The following is a 22,037-nucleotide window of genomic DNA, read 5'->3' on the forward strand; positions in this document are numbered from 1 at the left end:
GCTGCTGCCGCTTCTGACCCAAAGAAGGATAGCAAAAGGGCTTGAGGGGAAAGTAGCAAGACCCCTTCAGAGAAGGCTCGAAGAGAGGATACTCCCGGCGCCGGCCCTTCTAAGGAAAATATGACACCTCCGCCTCCCACCGAACAGTCGACACCCGTGCCTGAGAATCCACAGCCCTCTTCTAGGGCCGCTGGTAGAGAGACTTTGGACAACTTGTCCGAAGGCTCCCTGTCCAGCCTCATGGTCGGGTCGGCCATGGAGAGAATATATAAGCTCTTGAAGCACAAACGCAGCTAGGCTGCCATCAACGAAACTGCCTTAATGGAGGTCGACCAGATCATCAACAGAGGGCTGAATGAGATAGTCAGTGTAAGTCATCTTCTGTTGTTTCATCATTTATGTTTGACTTCTTTTTCTTACTTTTTCGTTTCTTGTTTTCAGGGACTGTTGTCTTTAACTGCTAGTTGGCGCCGTGCTGGGGCGTTGGTTTCTCGTAGGCACAACTTTGACTCCAGGCTTGCTCAGGCTAAGCAAGTACTTGGGATGAGAAGAAAAAGCTGCTTGAGGAAAACAAGGAGTTATCCAAGCTGAATGAACTGCTATGCGAGGACCAAGCCACCCTCAACCAGGAGCTTCAGGAATGTCAAGGGGCCGTGAAGAAAGCCATCAATGAGCGGCACAGATGAAGGGAAAGTTCTGTTCTTCACACCCAAGAGTGTAAATAGCTCACGCTCGATCTGACTGCCAGCAGGGATGAGGGGAAGAAGCTTGAAGAGCGGGTGCGAGAGCTCGAGGGGCGAGTGCGGGAGCTAGAGGAGGACGGGGCCAAAACTTTGAAGAAGTACAAGGAAGCCACCATCCTCTGTTTCTATGACTTCTGGAAGCACAATCGAGAGGCCAACATTAACTATCTCTCTGAGTGGTTGCAAAGGACGTTGATGGCGTAGTGCGCTGCTCGGTTGGAGGCAGAGGAGAGAGCGAAGGCCAAAACCCCTGCTGCTGATGCTGCGGCTGGTCCTCCGGCTGATCAAAGCGCTCCTAATCCAGAAGACCCTCCTGCTCCCTAGTAAAATTAGTATTTTTTATTATTTTTTCAGCTTTTATGGCCCACGGGTCTATTTGTAAAGACAATTTTCTCTTATTGCTGCGAGGGCAGCTTTTTTACTTATACTTGAACAATTACATCTGAGCAGTACTGCTCGTGGTGCAAAGGTCTTTTCCTTTTAATTTCATATTTCCATCCGAGCACTAATGCATGTAGTGTAAACGATTGCCTTATTGATATTATAATGTTTCTTTTATTATAATACCTGCTCGCATGACCGAACTTAGCATAGTACATGTGTGATTTAACAAAATATAAATTTTGAAAAATGCTCTAAGTATCGTAGCATGCTTTCACTTATTTTTTTCATGTGTTTACATACCCCCTGGTATGCTTTGCTATCGATGTGCCTTATATGCCCCCCAAGTGATTGAGGAGCTTTAGGTTCTGGGTCACTTGCCTTGACCACGGCCTGTGCGAACATAACTGCTCGATAAAAAACATAACACTTAAAATACAGCAAAAAAACACACGTAATGAACAAATACTTGTAAAAATAAATTCACAAAGGTTGGCAAGAATGACTGGCTGCGCACAGTCCCTTATAATCTTGTATTAAAGATGGACTAATCATCTCTTTACGAGTGATCTTAAAAAGATCTTACACTTATAAGTGATTAGCCATACAACGTGGCTAACCCTTTTTTGAAACTTGTAAAAAGTAAAAATTAATACAAGGCAGTCCTTTATGAAGGACTGTTCACTGATAATACTTGCACAGGTGTTCTCCATTTCAATAGCGTGGAATGAGTTATCCATTTAAGCGTGCAAGTTTGTAGGTGCCCGGATGAAGGACTTCTTCAATCTGGTAAGGTCCTTCCTAGTTTGGTTTGAGTACTCCAGCAGTGGGGTCGCGGGTATTTAAGAAAACTCGTCGTAGCACTAGGTCACCGACGTTGAATTTTCTTTCTTTTACCTTCGAGTTAAAGTACCGGGCGACCTTTTACTGGTACGCAGCAACTCGGAGTTAGGATTTTTCTCGTATTTCATCAATTGAGTCTAGGGACTCCATCATCAGTTCGCTATTCTGGCCCTGGTCATATGTGATGCGTCGATGTGAGGGGGGATCTAATTCGACAGGTAACATGGCCTCATATCCGTAGGCTAAGGAAAACGGGGTATGACCCGTCGCTATTCGGTGAGAAGTTCTATACGACCAGAGGACTTCAGGCAGCTGTTCTGGCCATGCTCCCTTCGTGTCTTCAAGCCTTTTCTTTAGGGTGTCCTTAAGCGTTTTATTCACTGCCTCGACCTGCCCGTTTGCTTATGGATGCGCAACTGAAGAAAAGCTTTTGATATTCCTGTGCCTTTCGCAGAAGTCGGTGAATAAGTCACTGTCAAATTGGGTTCCGTTGACTGAGACAATCTTTCGAGGCAAACTATACCGGCAAACAATGTTCTTGATGATAAAGTCAAGAACTTTCTTGGTCGTTATGGTAGCGAGTGGTTCAACTTCGGCCCATTTGGTAAAGTAGTCGACTGCCACAACTGCGTACTTCACTCTGCCTTTTCCCGTTGGCAGGGATCCAATCAAGTCTATACCCCATACTGCAAAAGGCCAAGGACTCTGCATCTGTTTTAACTCGTTTGGAGCTGCTTGTGGAATTTTGGAAAATCTTTGACATTTATCGCATTTTCGTACAAACTCCATCGAATCTTCGTTCATAGTTGGCCAGAAATAGCCTTGCCTTAGAATCTTTTTTGCCAAACTTTTCCCCCCAGCGTGATCCCCGCAGAAGCCTTCATGTACTTCCTTCATTAGCTCCTTAGCTTTTTCTGGTGTAATGCATTTTAGCAGTAGCATGGAATATCCTCTTCGGTACATAACACCATCGACCAGTATGTACCTAGCCGCCTGCCTTTGTAGAGCTCTGGCTTTAGTTCTATCTGTTGGTAGCACACCATTTTTCAGATACTCCAAGTAAGGCACCATCCATGTATCCTCCATTCGGATTTCCATACTGGCTTCAAGTGCTTGTATGCTTGGTTCACTCAATCTTTCTACTGGCACAATGTTCAAAGTGTCAGCGTCTTTCGCGCTCGTTAGTTTGGCTATGGCATCTGCATTCGAATTCTGATCCTGCGGTATTTGCTAGAGGGTATACTTCGTGAACTGGGCTAGCAGGTCTTTCGTTTTATTCAAGTAGGCCACCATTTTTAGGCCTCGTGCTTGATATTCCCCTACAACTTGATTCACTACCAGCTGTGAATCACTGTAAATATCCAGCGCCTTTATGCTCATGTCTTTCGCCATTCTCAATCCAGCGAGGAGTGCATCGTATTCGGCTTCATTATTTGACGGGGTGAAGGCGAACCTAATGGCACAGTGAATTCGATGCCCTTCTGGCGTTATCAAAATCACCCCTGCCCCTGCGTGAGATTCGTTTGACGACCCATCTGTGAATAACTTCCACGAAGGTGCTTCATCTTGAGGCTCGGGCGCTTTAGGTTGATCGCACTGCTCGCTGTCCGGGAGTTCAGTGAACTCTGCGATAAGATCAGCCAAGACTTGTCCTTTCACTGTTACTCGCAGTGAATATGTAATATCGAACTACCCCAGTTCGACTGCCCATTTTAATAAATGCCCAGCAGCCTCTGGTTTTTGGAGGACTTGCCGAAGGGGCTGGTCAGTTAAGACTGTAATGGGATGGGCTTGGAAGTAAGGATGTAGCTTCCTCAAGGCCAAGATTAAACAGTATGCTAACCTCTCGATGGGAGGATATCTCAGTTCCGCTCCGAGTATCCACTTGCTTACATAGTAAACCGCTTTTTGTATGCCTTCTTCCTCTCATACTAGTACCGCACTAGCAGCAACTTCAGTGATCGCCAAGTAGATGAACAAAGGTTCTCCTTCAATAGGCTTTGATAACATAGGAGGCTGTGCCATATGGGCCTTCAAGGCCTGAAAGGCTTGCTCACAGTCTCCTGTCCATTCAAATTTCTTGTTGCCCCTAAGCAGATTGAAGAAAGGGACGCACATGTCCATTGACTTTGAAATAAATCTACTTAGGGCTGCAATCCTCCCGGTTAAACTTTGTACATGTTTGATCTTCTCTTGAGATTTCATGTCGATCAGGGCTTTCATCTTGTAAATCCTTCACATGTCCTTCTGCCTTTTTAGACTTTACCAGGATGTCGTCCACGTATACCTCCATGTTTACTCCAATCAATTCTTTAAACATGTGGTTAACTTACCGCTGGTAAGTCGCACCTGCGTTTTTCAGTTCGAAGGGCATTACTTTATAACAGTATAAGCCCTTATCGGTCTGAAAGCTGGTGTGATCCCCGTCCGGGGGATGCATGCTAATCTGATTTTAGCCTGAATATGCATCCATGAAGGAGAGGATCTCGTGTCCTGCAGTAGCATCGACCAACTGGTCGATCCTTGGGAGTGGGAAGCAATCCTTCGGGCAGGCTTTATTGAGATCTGTAAAATCCACACAGGTTCGCCATTTGCCGTTAGGCTTGGGAACCAGCACTGGATTGGAGACCCACGATGGATAAAACGCCACCCTGATGAACCCATTCTCTTTTAATCTCTCAACTTCTTCTTTTAAGGCTCTCGATCGATCCTTATCGAGCAGCCTTCTTTTTTGTTGCACAGGTGGAAAAGTCTTGTCTATGTTCAGGACATGGCTGATAACTGTAGGGTCTATCCCAGCCATGTCTTTGTGCGACTAGGCAAAGAGTTCCTGGTTCTTCCGCAAAAATTCCACCAGTGCATACTTCGTGGTTGGTTCTAGGTTTTTCCCGACCTTCACAACTTTGGTCAGGTCTTTTTCGTCAAGTTGGACCTCTTCCAGGTCCTCGACAGGTCCAACGTTCTGTTCAAAATCCCCAAAGCGAGGATCTAAATCTCTATCCTCACTTTGGGCAACAACCTATTTGGTGACTTCATCACCGGATTGGGCTTGTGTTTCAATTTCCATCTGCAACCTATCTGGGGGAGTGCTCTTTGATGTTCCCTTCTTCGCCTTCGTGACTGAGGCATTGTAGCACTCCCTGGCCTCCCTCTGGTTTCCCAACACGCATCCTACCCCTGCGTCTGTCGGGAACTTCATGGCCAGGTGGCACATAGAGGTGACGACCCGTAAATTAACCAGTATAGGCCTCCCAATGACGGCATTGTACGCCGAAGGACAATCTACTACTATAAAAGTAGCGAGTAATGTCCTGGTAGCTGGCGCTGTACCTGCCATCACTGGTAGTCTGATTGATCCTGCAGGGGCGTGTCCCTCACCAGAGAAGTCGTATATTGTTTGGTTGCAGGGCTCCAGGTCCTTAACGGACAACTTCATGCGTTCCAGCGAAGACTTATACAGGATATTCACCGAACTTCCTGTATCGACCAGCACTCTCTTCACCATCATGTTGGCCATTTGGATATCCATGACCAGCGGATCAGAATGTGGGAATCGGACATGTTGGGCATCGTTATTAGAGAAGGTTATCTCGCCTTCTTCTGATGGAGCCTTCTTCGGCGCGCGGTCATCCACAGTCATCATCTCGATGTCTTGGTCGTGGCGTAGGGTTCGAGCATATCGTTCTCTAGCCTTTCCGCTGTTTCTCGCGAGGTCCGGGCCTCCACAGATGGTTAATAATGTGCCAGTCACGGGGTCAGGCTGCAAAGGTGGCGAGCGTTGGCGCGTGGGCGCTTGCTCGTTGCCACCTGGAGGTTCTCGTTGGGAATTTCTCGAGGCGCGTACATATCTTCTCAAGTGTCCTTGTCTAATAAGGAACTCAATTTCATCCTTCAGCTGGTTGCATTCATTGGTATCATGTCCGTAGTCGTTATGATAACGACAGAACTTGCTAGTGTGTCTTTTCGAAATATCCTTTCGAATGGGGGCAGGCTTCTTATAAGGCACGCTGGAACTCATGGCCTGATAAACTTCTCCCCAAGACTCAACTAGGGCAGTATAGTTAGTGAACCGAGGTTCATAACAGTTACCCTTGGCTCGTTTATTGTCAGAGGTGGAAGGCTCATTATGTGGCTGTTTCCCCCCATTCTTGCCATTGCCGTTGCCGTTCCCATTGCCTTTGCCGTTTCCATTGGGCTTGGTCCCATTGGCGGCTTTGGCGGTCTCGACAGTCCCTTTGCCCTTACCTGGGGGCTTCTCTTCGTCGGCGATGGCATCTTCGAGCTTGATGTAGCGATCAGCCCGATCCAAAAATTCCCGGGTAGTGCTAACCCCATGTTTTCGGAGGCATCCCCAGAGAGGCGTGCGGCTCTGAACCCCTATGGTTATGGCCATCATTTTGCCTTCGTCTCCCACTGTCTTTGCTATAGCAGCTGCTCGCATGAAGCGTTGGACGTAGTCTTTCAGTGGTTCTCCATCTTGCTGGCGTATTTCAACTAGCTGGTTTGCCTCAGTCGGGTGCACACGACCCGCGTAGAACTATCCGTAAAACTCCTTTACGAACATTTGCCAGGAAACTATACTTGCAGGAGGGTATTTAAAAAACCACTCCTGTGCGGCATTAGAAAGTGTTGCAGGGAAGATCCTGCACCAAGCATCTTCGGACACTTTCTGAATGTCCATTTGTATCTCAAACTTGTTGACGTGGGATACCGGGTGACCATACCCATCAAAGTTTGGAAGCATAGGAATTTTAAACTTGCTAGGAGTTTCTACCATAGCCATCCTCTGGACGAAAGGAGTGCCTTTCCTTCTATCATGGTTGATGTAAGATGTTCTTCCCCCGACCAGCTCCTGCAGTGCCTGGTTGAGGGCATCTATCTGGGCCTGCACACCGCTAAGAATCGCTGTGGCCTCTGGTGCTGGGGGGACGTTTTCACCGTATCGCTCGCGGCGATCGTTGAGTACATCTCTCAAGTCCTCGTCTCTTCTCCGCTGCTCGCTAGCTCCGAGCCGATCAAAGACGTTATTTTGTCTGGGCTGCCTCTCAGCGTCCCGCCTGTCGGGTTGGTCATCTTGAGGTGGCTGGCTCCTGTCTCTACCTCTTCCTTCATTCCTCTGACCAGCATTCCCTCTGCCTGAGTCGGCCTCATTATAACCATGGCCATCTCTGAATCTTGATTGGCTATAGTGGGATCAACTGTTCCCTCGATTGCCTTCCCGGGCTGAAACCTCCCAAGCGTTAGAGGGTGGTCTGCGTTGGTCGTTAGGTCCCCGTGCATTATCATGCCGTGGGGGGCCTCAGACCGCAGAGCCTAACTCTGAGTTGCTCCTATTACCAGAAGGATGTTGTCCTCTGCTCAGAGGGTTGGCTCGTCGCCCCTATGGCGTCTAGGACTGCGAGGCTGCTGCCTGGTCTTATTCTGCCTCTGCTGTGGGGGATTGCCGCGACCAGCTTGGGACGGAGGTTGTGTCTAAGGGTCTCCTAGCGGGACATCTTCCTGAGGTGCCGGTGGCTGCTCGGGCCTTTGTGGGCTTGAGGGTTTAATAGGCGGGCTAGGATTGGGACCCCTGTGGGGTGGCCCATTCGCGGGTTGATCAGGCTGTGAGGTAGGTGCAGCCTGATTCCTAGCCAATTGCAAGGCTGCCTCGAGGGCTGCCATGGCCTCGCTCTGGCAACGGTCCGTCTCCGCCTGCCTTTCACTCTGTTCCAGGCGTTGCCGCTCAATTTCTTGTTGCTACCACGCCATGATTTCGGCAGCACTTTCCTGGCTGGCCCTCAGATTGGCCAGCTCCTTGTGCAACGCCCCTAGGGTACTCTTCAGCGTTGCGTCATCCATTTCTTCCTCATCAAATTCCAGATGTGGCTCATCCTCGGCCACGTTGGGAGGAGGAAGAGGCGGACTAGATGGTGCAGCGCCAGCCGCCTGTCCAATTTTCCTGGTAGTTTTCGCCATTTATCTTCTCAACGATGCTATATCAACCTCTCAATGAAAGCACCAGAATGTTGACCCTGATTTTGGCCAACTGACACGGAGTCAAATTTGCTTGATGTGGAAAAACACGTTGGAAAGAATGTGATGACAAAATTATAAAGAACACAAGAGTTTATAGTGGTTCGGCCCCAGGATTTGGTAATAACCTACGTCCACTTGAATTGTTGTTGAAATGAGATTCAAAGGGGTGATCAAAGAACAGGGGTTCAATGAGTTTCACTAACCGCTGAAGAAGAAAATACAATTATTCTTGTGTAATCTCTCTCTAATCTCAAAAGATCTTTTTTGCTCAAAAGAAAAAGGGATCCGCTTCCCTGAGCCCTCTCCCTTTTTTTATAAGCTCAGGGAAGATTTACATTGATTTGTTACAGATATTCTTTCCTAAATAATCGGATACTCAGGAAATCGTGGGAGATAATTTCGGATTCCATCATAACTGTCTAAGATTTCCTCCGCGTATAATGTGCGTACGACCAAGCTGGTCGTATAAAGAAACCGATCACATGATACTGAATGTCTTCCTGGTTGATAGTCGAACACAGATTCTGCCAGGTGTCAGCCACGTGTTATTAATGCTTGCCATGTCATTCACTTCAGATTTTAGGGATAACATATGGTCTAGTAGCTCTTTGTTTGGATTTGCAAAATTGTAAAGCAAAAGCCTGGTCAGTGAAAATGAGAAATAAATATAAGTAAATGACAAAGGTTACTATGACCACATGACTCTATAGACATTCATCGCAATCATTCTCAAAAAGTTATCTAGAATGAAATAAAGTCTGGTTACTGTTCGTAGAAAAACTTGAGTTTAGAATTTCATCGAAAATGTCGTCCTCGTCTTCTGACGATGAGCTCTCTTCTCTAAGGAACTCGATGTTTATAACGCCCTACTTCCTTAGAGTCGTTACCAAGTGAGTTTAAAATGTGCAACTAACTCGCTAATCGAGGTTTTTAAGATAAAAGTGTAGCTAAACCATAAAAGAAGTCACATACTTTTAAAATAATTTCATTCATTGAAAATTATAAGCGTTTAACATTTGGGATTCCAAAAATACTGTTACAAATATTTATAATTCCAAAATATGATTAAAGTCGACTAAACGACAAAACTAGTTTTAATACAACCATCTCCCAAAAATACCCCTGGTCGTGGCAGCCAGGTAGGGCAAACATGTACACGCCACTTCACGCTCTTCGTACTCATGGTTGGTCAACATTCCCCTTGCCCTTACCTGCACCATAGAGCACCCGTGAGCCGAAGCCCAGCAAGAAAACTCACATAAGCAGAAAACATATGCATACTTAACAATCAACATGTAATCAAGCTGCCAATAGGTTAAACACGTACGACCATGCCGTCCCAGGCACTTTACCGGGCCCTGGGTTCCTGGTCTATTCAGTGAGGATATCCAAGGTATCCTTTAGGGTCTCGCCCTGGCAACTCGCAATCCGCGTGCTGAACGCTGCTCCCGGCTCCTTGCCGTACTTGGCCTTGCCGTACTTGGCCTTGCCGTTCTCGGCCTTCACCATTCCCAGCCTTTGCCGTTCTCGACCCTCGCCGTTCGTTCATGAATATGCACACATAACATAATTAAACAAATACCTAAACATGCATAAGAAAAATCATTGGGGTTACGCTCTGCCACACAATCATATAGGGTCGTGCCCTGCAACACAAGCTCTACGGGTACAACAGTTTTCTTACCTGTGTCTCGAGCTTTCCAAGCACCGATGTCCCGAGACCTTTGGCTGAAACCCTAGTCACAACACATCAACAATATCCATCCAGTTGGTTCAAACCCATTAAATAACTTTGGATCATAATTCTAGTCTCCGGGACCTTGAATTCTATCAATCTGGCTGATAAAATTCATCCTAAGCCTTAACTTTTGGATTCTCGAGCCAAAATCCTCCTTAATGCCCAAAAGCACACTGAGCGCCGCGGCCCCTTCAACCCATGTCACAGCCCTTAGTTCAACTGGAGGCCCAGCCTCTTTTTCCCCACTTGCGTCGCAGCCCTGCCTATAGGGTGCCGCAGCACGCCTCCACTTTCAGGCGCCCTAATGTTTTAAGGGGCCTCGGCTCAGCAAGAACAATGTCGCAGCCCGACCCCTCAAACCCAGTAAAATCTTCCATTTTCTCTACCAAAACCAAGCCAATTAATGCTAAAATCAATCTAACAACATAATTTAATCATTACAGAAGTTCCACTATGATTCTAGAAGCAAAACCTAACAAACTCTAGCTTTAAAACTCATTAAACCCAACATTCAATCTTCAACTTCAATACCTCAAAAGAACTAAGAAAACAAGTCAATAACCACTGAATTAACTAGCTAAAATCACAGTTGATGCTTACCTTAGCCTCTGCTTGAATCCAAAAAGTGATGTTGAATTAATCCCCAAGTCTAAAGCTCAAATTCTATCTTAATTCCCAACTTTTCCCTTGGTTTGGCTTAGAGAGAAAAATGAGAGAGAAAGAGAATTTTTTTGGTCAGTTTCTCCAAGTTTCTGAGTATTTCTTTGGTTTTTTTTTATTAAACTTAGTCTCTAAGGTTACCTCAATGCTCGGGGTACCGAAAATTTCCTCGAGGGCAAAATGGTAAATTTCCCCGATATTCCCTCCTAAACATTCTAACTTCAAATATATCTCCAAATATTTATTTTCATAACCCGATAACCCCATAAAACATCCAATACCCGAAATACCACTCGACTCGCCCCGAGTCAGATATTCAACCCCGTTGTGACTTTCTAGCTAACTGCTCCCTAGGGCTGTCTCAGATCGTGCAACACACATATATCACCAGTATATCACAATTATTACAATTATCACATTTATGCCCTCAACGGGTTAAAATTACGAACATGCCCTTAATAACCAAACGGGGCCCACATGCATATTTAATTCACCTAACACATGCATCTCTAATCACATTCTCATATAAATTCACATATTATATAATAAATCACTTATTTCCCTCCAGGCACGCTAATCAAGGCCTTAAGCCTTATTAGCAAATTTGGGTCGCTACAATGCTTTTTCCTTTCCCAGGTCTAATAGGGATGGTAGGTCGGTGAGAATTTTCAAGAAGAGGCTCTCTGATGATAAGACCACCTGGTTGGCGTGGTTGAGGAGATTGTTTAGGAGAAAATTTGTCAGTCACTACTTCGGTATCGACATTAGACTAATCAGTCGAATCAGGTTCATTAGTTGTGCTGCCCACAGAAATATCTTGGTTGTTCTGTAACAATCCCACCACTTGAAGATTCTCCAAGGCGACCAACTGCTTAACATCCTTCTCCTCAATGGGCATGTTCGTGATGGATGGTAATGCATTTCCCTGGTTGGGAGAGGTTGATTAAAAGGGCCTGCATGCTTAAAAGCCAGGTTGTTGGCTTTAAAGTATGGAGTAAGAAAATATTATCTACAATAAGTTTTAGAATTCTATTTATGGGAAATACAATGAAGATACTTGCCCCCCTTTTTCCTATGAAAGAGGTGGAAAAAACATGTATTATTGCCAGTGGGGTTAGTCCTAAGATCGAACAAATAGTGTACCTCATGATGGGTAGGTGGGTTCCAACCCTTGAAGTGGTAGAGAATGTATAAGGCAGACAGGGCTTGTATCCCGTTTGTGGCAATCTGGAAGGGAGAAACATTACAGTAATATGCTATTGACCTAAAAAAAGGATGCAAAGGGATGGTAGCTCCCGCATAAATGTGATACCTAGACCAAGCATAATAGGCACCACCAGGATTATTTGCAGTCTAGTATGGGTGCGGGCATACCATATTCACTCCTTCAAGTCCCAAAGTTTCAATGTGTCTATCGAGCATCTTGGAGTATAGTTTAGAAGTCTTAGCTATGAACCATGAAGGCACGTGATCTTCCTCTTTCCTCAGTTTAAGTGTAGCAGTTTGTTGGATTTCTGTGGCAAAAGTCTGGGTATCCTTTCTATTGGGTTGACTAGTTTTTTGAACTTGGCGAGGAGGCTTTGAATTGGCTATAGTCTCAACTTCTTCTACTAATTTTTCTCCCACCAAGGGCACTCATTTCACCACCTTTTGCATTGCTCTACGAGCTACTTGGGAAACTTGTTACTGTGGGAGTCGATTGGACTTTTTCACCCTCATCGGTTGGTGCTAGCGCTGCTTCTGAAGGAACTAATCTTCACGAAGGAAGTATAAAGCTAACCGCGGAAGGATTTTCTTGACACGACAAAGACGGTCATCCAGAGTTCGTTTGGATGGAGATTTAGAAGAGGAATCGGTGCTCAAAAGGTTATCACTTGAAGCGGGAGAAGAGGACTCAAAGTCTGTTTGGTTGTCACCTCCCTTGCAGTCAAAATGATTCATCTACAAAAAAATACGGGAGGTGAGTAAACCAAACAAGAACTAAATACAAGTAAAAATATTCTATTGCCCAGATAAAAATGTATGTGTGCAGTAGAGATAATTTTAAGCAATTCACAAAGAAATAGAAAATTGTTTTGGGTGGCATGTGTTCGGGGACATTAGACCTATAGTTTTGTGCTATGTGTTTTGAAACTATAAGGTTGTATGCTTGGCTTATTGTGCAGAAACTCGGGTGGTTGGGTGCATAGTCCAAGCTGCTGGTTGTTTCCGAGGAGCCACGACACCCGAATGGTGTATAACCGGCATGAAGATATCATCCGATCGGCTAAGTGATGCCGAGGAACAAATGTCAAAGGAGTCACCGCACCCGAGTGGTGCGTGGTTTTGTTGGCTAGCAAATGTCCAAGGAGTTAGGGCCTACCCGACTAGTTAGCCATGGGTTCTGACCTGCCAAGGCGAACACGATCCAGAACAAGTATAATTCCGAGCAACTCACGTGTTCAGAGCAGCCCAGGAATCCGATCGGAGGAAGACAATCCGTGTAAGAGAATGCCTATCCGATCGGTCACACACACGAATCCAAAAAGTAATTTTTTTTTAGGAAAAAGATTTCATTCACTTAGAATGCACAAGTTCACTTAAAAACATGGGACACAAACACATTTTCCTAATCATGGAGTACACCAACAAGATCAAAAAGGGAATTTCAAGGGTTTCAAAATGTTTCAATAAAACATCGAAGTTCGTACAAAACCATGAACCCAAATATGCAATGGAGGATGGAAAACTATTTTTTTGTAAAAATTTCATGAAATTGAAAGTCAAATTGGCTAACCCAAAGCCTAATCTACATCAAAACAACCACAAAAGCACTATCCTACAAATATTCATCACAAGATCCCAAGGATAGCATATAAAAAGAGGGTTTCGTCGTTCACCTATTCCAACCAATATTTGTGCAGAATTTAAAAGGACAAAATGCTTAAAGGTAAAGCCAAAGAAGAAAGAACTTACCCAAATGGAAGGGAAAACACTTGATTTCTTGAAGAAGCCTTTGATTTGCTTGAAGGAATTGGGGCACCCTTGTGATGTATTTTTGCTTATAAGGGATAGGCATGCATGGGCCTATTTAAAGGGAAAGGAGGAGATTATCAATTACCCTAAAATACTCTTAGTATTCTGTTTCCCACGATTGGGAACTGATAGGTGCCATTTCCACTACAAGAAAAAACACTATTCATAACACTTAAAAATTGCTAACTGGAAGTATTCATAACACTTTTCAAAACGCTAACGTAGCCCCTGTTATTAAAAGTCTCATCTTTTCTATAACAGTTTTTGAATGTTATGTTCGATGTTATCTTAAAGTATTCAATAACACATTTTTTGTTGCTATCATATTAAAATAATAACATTTAGTTAGAGTAATTGGTTATAAATTTGAAGTTTAATCTTAAACTTTTTGCATAACACTTTTCAACTGTTATAATTGATTATTTTTATAGCATTTTTAGTTTGTTATATTAAATAAATCATAACGTTTTGTTACACTAATAGTATGTATCCAAAATAGTCATAAATGTCATATTAAAGGTCCAGTAATAAAATTTTGTTATTTTAGTCTAGATAATAGATTTTTAATTGTGTTGTGTAAGGATAATCATAATTTTTTTTTTAAAATGAAAAGGTTTTTATTATTGTATTTGGATAAAAAAAAAGTATCAAAATTAATCGCAAAATGTAATATTAAATAGATTGATAAACCATAAGTATTACATTAAAATTCAAACCATGATTGTGGCTACTTCATGAGATCTTAGTTCTAAATTAAGTTTGAAAACATACATAATAAAGTTCTATAATCTTGAACATCTTTTACTTCAAAAATGAAAAACAAAAACATAGCAAGATACACAAAAATAAACCATGAAATTTGCTCCATCCTTCAATTCGCCATCCATTGTGCACTTGTCTTTGTTGTGGGTTGATTTTCTTGAACATTGTTTGATTGCTCCTCACTCTGAGCAGATGTATTCTATTTACAAGTAAGATAGCAAAACATGAATTCAACATCAAAATTAAAAGATGAAAATACAAAAGTAAAGACAAACCTAAAAATTAAACATGAATCTTAGTTATTATATGAAGAGAATAAACAATACTTTCAATCACCGACGTACCAAAAATATACCAAAAAAATTAAAGAATGAACATAACCTTACCACTAATTCAGCCACATGAAAATTAAAAGAAGGTATTGCAATTCAACATGCACTAACTCAGCCACAATACTTTCAGTCACTATCTCTTATTTTGGAGTACCAACAAATGATTGTTTATTTCTATTCCTAAATTTCTATGAAAAACAATATATATATATATATATAAATAACCATTAAACAGGTAAGCAGTCACAAATATTAAAAATAATATTTAGAGATAAAGATGCTATAAAAATTATATCAATAAGTTTACACTAAGAGATAAGCTTCAAAGAGGATAAAATGAAGAAAAAGATGAAGAAGAAGGTGAGGCCATCAAGAAATAAGTTTTGGTTTTGCTGATATTAGAATAGTTACGAAAAAAGAGATGACCAAATATAATATTATTTAATTTTTAAACTTAAAAATAATGACATTCAAAATTTTAAAAATAGACTCCAAAGAGAAGACAGTAGAAATCGCAAAATACAACATTGAGAGTCACTAAGGATGGACAAGTCACTGTCATGGCAACCAAATAATAATCTCACTACACTTAATTCACAGTAATTACTCTTGAAAAGTTCTAAACAACTGCCTTTATATAATTTGCATTGTCTTAATTGGAATTTATATTTGTAAAGACAACCAATGAACATGGACATAGACGTTTTGATGCATAATTAAGCTGTCTAGATATATTTTCAACCATTTACAAGAATATTTTTTTGTATATACAAGTCATCAAAGTTTAACTTTTTAAGAAAAGTGATAAATATCATTTTTTAAAACAAAATGCCTTGTATTAATTTATAAAATATACAAGGATGTGGAAAAACCAAAAATAACAATAGTAGAAAATTACATATATAAATATTCTCATTTTTTTAATTCTCATGCTAACTAAACAATAAAAAGAACAGCCAAGCCTATACATGGAAAAGAAAGTTCAAACAAAAAACCAAAAAACAAGAGTTACAGGATACCCTTCCAATTTTGATAGAGATCTAATAAGAAGATGATAAATATGAAAGTTGATTTACATGATTAAGGAATTTACAACAATGCAATCAATTTGAGAAATGAAAAAATAAAACTAGGAATTTCAAAATCTTAGTTACATGGTAGTTTTCATGTAAAGTTAAAATGGCTAGTATACAGTAAGAATCATCAAATTAATCCATCAATATAAATGAAAATTAATTACTCAAACTCCAAACAATTTCAAATAAATTTTTCTTCCAATTTGAAATTTAATTGAGCCACTAAAATGAATTTAATTGAGCCACTAACATGAAAGTAGAATTACATTCATAATTTTTCTTATGTGTCTATAAAATCTTAAAAGAAAAATCAAAATAAATAAACATACAAGTGTATGCTTTTAAAAATCTAATTAATCTACCAATAACCAAACCAATCAACCAAACACAAGTTAATTATAAGATAATAATAGATAATTCTACATAAAATCAGAAAATATTCCTACCATATTATCAACCAACCATCTACCATTATCAATTAAAAATATTAAAACAACACACAAGTTGTCTTCCTTATCTCACCGCAGCACACAAATTTCTCAGATCCTACTTCACTAAGACACACAAGTTCTCAACCTTCCGTTATCACCACAACACACAATAATAATCTCAGGACCTACTTCACTATGGATGAATATCTAAGATAATCAAACTCTTCTAACATTTGCATAATATTATAACAAAAACAAAAGTAAGAGAAGATACCTCTTGCAAAATGTTGGAAATAAAGTTTCCTTCCAATTTAAAATCCAATGACGCCACTAAAATGAAAGAAAAATTACATACCAATTAATAAACTATCAACATCAATAGACAAATTAATTGAGATAATGTAAGAAAATGTGTTAAGAAAAAAAAAATCAAACTCTAAATTTTTATATTATATTCTATTGGAAATCAATCTTGATATATATTCTTAGTAAAAATAAGAACAAGGGAGCTAGAATCAAACTAGTAGAAAAGCATGTAATTTTTTTATTGTAGCATATAGTCAAAATTATTGTAGTGTCATGAGCTCATCAATAAGAAAGTTTTCTTTCTTTTTTTACTTTCTGACATATATGTTAGGCAATGTGCATTTTCTAGTTTTATAAATACTTATACGATGTAGATCACCTATTCAAATCAAGATTATTGAGAAACCATATCCAAAATGAGAACAACACATTAATAGTTTCTATTGCAACTATTATCAAACATTTCATATGCAATAATTTTTTAAAAAACTTTATGATAACATGAATAATAATAATAAAAAAAAAGGTTCTCATGATAAAATACAAAGAACAATAGATTTTTACAAGCCACACTTTATCAACACGAAAGCTTTTCAATATAAAATAATCAAAGAGTGAAAGAAACATATATATTGTTGACCCTGATTTTGGTCAACTGACACGAAGTCAAAATACGCTTGACGTGGATGAATGCGTTGAAAAGAACGTGATGACGAAAATAATAAGAACACGATATTTTATGGTGGTTCGGCCCGAGGATCTGGTAATAACCTACGTCCACTTAGATTGTTATTGATGTGAGAATCAAAAGAGTGATCAAAGAACTAGGGTTCAATGAGTTTCACCAACCTCTGAAGAACAATACAATATCTCAAATAGAATTACTCTAGTCTCAAATAATTCAAAAGCCAAAAGTCCCTTCCTTGAGCTATCTTTCACTATTTATAGGCTCAAGGGGGATTACATGAATCTTGTTACAGATATTCTCTCCTAAATAATCAGATACTCAGGAGATTGTGGGAGTCAATTTAAGGATTTACCAAGATCTTTATAGAAACATCATGAAGCATGCGGAACCTGCGACCAAGCTGGTCACAGGTAAGCTCCGGCTACCTACTGCTTATAATTTGTCTTCTGGTCGATACCCTAGCAGAGTTCCTCCAAGTGTCAGTCACGTGTCCGGGAATCACTCGCCACGTCATCTACGCCAGTTTTTTGGATAACATTTGCCCCCCAAGTTTATTTATTACAAGCAATAAATAAACTTTTGAGGAAACGACCCTTCGGTGACCCCGCCATACGTGTCAGAACCCTTCGTGTGTTCTTGGAAAAAGCAACCTACTCTTGTCTAATCATGAATTTTCGCTTCCTCAGTAATAATTCGACGGCTATCTCGCTTCCCCATACGTCGAAAAAGGGGAAGCTGATGATTAATCCCTTTTAATGCCATAGACAAAACTTATATATAACATCTCTGAAGTTCTCTTTTTCTTTTTATGCACGCCATTAATCTTTCAAGAAACCCTAAAACCAGAGCTTCCATCTTCTTCTGGAGACCGTCCTTTTGCGTTTTCAAGACTCAGCCCGAGAGTTCCCTGATCTCCAAAAATTCTTACCAATCTCCACGACCTTCTTTCTGGTAAGTCTTTGACTCTTTATGCTTCATATTCTTGCAATGCATGTTTCTGTATGTTGACTGTTGAGTTTATCTACTTCTAGGTTGAGATGCTTGTCAGTAGAATGTCTTGTGGGTGAAAAAAGTTACGAGTTAGTTTGATAGTTGAGATCATACTTTTTAGGACGTAAATCCGAAGTAAAAATTCGATTTTTAGGCCAGCCGAAAAAATAGGTTTTTCCTGCCCTGAGGGGAGTTGAAAAAGTTTTATGAAAAACTTTTTGCTTTCACCCTTTGATCCGTTTCTTAAACTATTCGTGTGAAAATTTTTAGCTTTTGTTAGAATGCTGCTGTATAAAAGCTTAACTTTTATACTCGACCAGCGTTATTCTAAAAAGTCTTAAAAATTCTCTATCCTCACCTCCCCATTCTTTTGTTTGTAGACTTTAATGCCATATTTGTGGGGAGGTGAACGACCCATCGACGACGATCTTCTTGCCCAACTGCTCGAAGGCGAAGAACGACCGACCGACAGAGTTCACGAGATCCTTTTTTCACGATCTTCTCCTAGACCTCGTCCATCTCCTCCTCAAATGGCCCGTTCTAAATCCTTAGGCAAGAAAAGACCTGACTCCGAAGATAGCCCAAACTCTCCTGCCCAGCCTGATTCACAAGCTAGGGTTCCTTCGACCAGTGGTCGAGAAAATCCCGCTCTTGACCCTAATATCCAAATCAGAGCCCGCCCTTGTCATCAAAATCTTCCTGATGTCGAGTGGTATCTCTCCCCGACCAGCCAAGTGACTCCTCGGATGCTTGCCAACTACCTCAGTAAGTATCCTCTCACAGGGGTCAATCTCAAAATTCCTACTGCAGACCAATGGGCTAACCTTCCCGGAGGTGTATACAGTGCTTGGTCTAGGTATCATATAGACGCGGGGGCTACCCTCCCTCTATATCCTTTTTATCAGGGGGTGGCCAATTATTTTGGTGTCGCCCCCTTCCAAATTACTCAGAATGGATATAGAATGCTGGCCGCACTCTATATCCTGTACAAACTTAAAAAATGGCCAGAACCTACCCCCCATGAGGTCAATTATCTCTTCGACCTCAAGTCCAACCCTCAATAGAATAGGACGGGCTTCTTCCATCTTTGTCACCAGGAGACAAACTGAACGTTCCTAAGTGACACTACACACATATCCAATGTGGGGCAGTACAGCAAGGAGTACTTCCTCACTCCAGACAGGACCAACAACAACCTGGCCTTCACTCGAGGAGGTAAGTGCTGTTTTTACTGGTCGATACTTTTCATCAGCGAATTTCTCTTCATTTTTCTTAAAGTACACCCTGTCTTTCAGGCCCATGGTTACATCCGATCCCAACACCAGACATGGTGTTGAGGTCCACCGTACTGCCCAGGATGACAGACGCAGAAAAAAGCGTCAAGTCCCTGGTCACTGATGAAAATCTTAGGCTATCCGGCCTCCTGGCTCCTCGCCATGAAACAAGAGGACCCGTCGTAGCAGATGCCATTGCCGAGGGGGATCCCGAGCAGCAACCCCCTGCGTCCCCTCCACGAAGGAGGCCGACGGGGGTTACAATCAGGGAACCCACAGGAAATCCTTCCGCAGAAAGGCCTTCTGCACCCCAAGGCAAGGGGAAGCAAAAGGCAACAGAATCTGTTGTGAACTTGGGGGAATCCTTCGATGAAAATGGTACAGTTATTTCACTTTTAAATAACTTGCCAATTCCCTGTCACTTGTTTGACGGGGAGGGCAACTTTACGTATACTCCAAATCTAGGGCCAGACTTCTTCGTGCTAGATAGTGAGTGTGTGACTAATAGAGTCAATAGTATAGCGACCAGTAGTTGTAGCTCGGGTATTAAACTTTGTGACCTCTTTTCTGTTTTATCAAGAGTTTTTATCTGCCTTTATCTTATCATTTTCATATGTTTACTTGTATGCAGATATGGCCACTCCCAACGTCTTCGATTTATATCAGACTGAGGAGGAAGTAGAAGTCCCTCTGGCCCGACGAAAGAAATCCAGGAGGCATAACGGCGAATCAAGCCAAGGACCTCCTGCCAAGAAGGGTCGAATAGAAGATCCTTCCAAGGACATGCCAATTGGGCATACTTCTGCCCAGCCTTCGGTTCCTGTCGAGAAGGAGACCTCGCCTGCTCCGATGAACCCTCCACCTGCAGCCACCAAAGACAAACCCAGCGGGACGAAGCTCTTGGGGCCAAACTTTCGAACCGCGCCTTGCGAGCAGCCAAGGACCGTCTTGCACACATCGTGAGGTACGACCGTTGCAAGGCTGCGATGGCTGAGGCAGAGAATATGGGGGTCGACCAAATTCAGAACTGGGCCCTAAACGAAATGGCCAGCGTAAGCATCTCTTATCTCTCTGGCTTCCGTCTTTTATTGTTGGCAACAGACTCTAACTTTATCTCTTGTCCACAGGCCTTGCTGACTGCAACTGCTGCTCGTACCCGTGCCTAAGCTACCATCGACCAGGCTCGGGTAAAGGCCATCGAGAGGTACCAGGCGAAAGCTACTGAGGAGCTTCAGGCTGCAGAAGCCAGGCACACTGGGGAGTTGGAGGCGGTCACCCAGAAGAAGGATGCTGCGGTGGCAAAGCTGGCGGAGGTCGAAGCTTTGAAGGCAGCTTTGAGGAAGCAGAGGGAGGAGTAACAGGAGGCCAGCCGAGTCCAATATCGTGAATGGAAGAGACTCAAAGAGGAGCTTCTTGCCAAGGACAAGGCCATGGCTGCTCTTGAGAGCAAAATAGAGCAGCTGAAGCTTACCAATGCCAAAGATCTGGAAAGATACAAGAATGCAACACTTCGGTGTTTTTATGACTTCTGGAAACACAACCGGGGTGCCAACTTTGACAACCTTTTAGAAGATGTCAGGAATGCTGAGCTGGCCCGCTGCACTGCTCGATTGGCTGAAGAAGAGGAAAGAGCAAGGATCCCTGCCTCCCCAAGCATCGCTGGCGCAGAGGAAGGAGGAGTCATTGAGGATACAACCAATCAGAATGTTGATAAAGACCCTCCTGCTCCTAATGCTTCTTGAACTTTTATATTTTCTTTCTTTAATTACACGACCCACGGGTCGTGATGTAAAGACTATATTTCTTTTCTGAATTTGCGAAATGGGCAGCAAACTTTCCTTTTATTTGAACAGTTACATCCAAGCAGTGATGCTTGCGGTGTAAAAGACTGCATTATAATGTTATAATATTTTCATTTACCATAACATCTGTCTGTATGACCGAACTTAGCATAGTACTTTGGTTTTATTTAAGAAAATATGAATTTTGAAAAATACTCTCTAAGTACCTTAGCAGGTTTCACTTATTTTGTTCGTGTGTTTACATACCTCATGGTACGCATTGCTATCGATGTGCCTTATATGCCCCCCAAGTGATCAAGGAGCTTTAGGTCCTTGGTCACTTGCTTTGACCATGACCTGTTCGAACATTTATGCTCGGTTGGAAACGTAATACTTGTAATACAGCAAAATAACACACGTAATGAACAAATACTTGTAAAAATAAATTTACAAAAGTTGGCAAGAATGACTGGCTGCGCACAGTACCTTATAATCTCGTATTAAAAATGGACTAAACATGTCTTTACGAGTGATCCTAAAAAAGGATCTTACATATATAAACGATTAGCCATACAACGTGGCTAACCCTTTTTGCAAAACTTGTAAAAATTAAAATTTAATACAAGCCAGTCCTTTAAAAGGGATTGTTCACTGATAATACTTGCACAGGTGTTCTCCATTCCAATAACGTGGAACGAGATCTCCGTTTAGGCGTGCAAGTTTGTAGGTGCCCGGGTGAAGGACTTCTTCAATCTGGTAAGGTCCTTCCCAATTAGGTCTGAGTACTCCAGCAGTGGGGTCGCGGGTATTCAAGAAAACTCGTCGTAGCACCAAGTCACTGACGTTGAATTTTCTTTCTTTTACTTTTGAGATAAAGTACCAGGCGACCTTTTGCTGGTACGCAGCAACTCGGAGTTGAGCTTTCTCCCGTATCTCGTCAATTGAGTCTAGGGACTCCATCATCAGTTGGCTGTTATGGTCCTGGTCATATGTTATGCGTCG

This window comes from Humulus lupulus, chromosome 9 (assembly GCF_963169125.1).
Source record: "Humulus lupulus chromosome 9, drHumLupu1.1, whole genome shotgun sequence".
NCBI classification, from domain to species: Eukaryota; Viridiplantae; Streptophyta; class Magnoliopsida; order Rosales; family Cannabaceae; genus Humulus; species Humulus lupulus.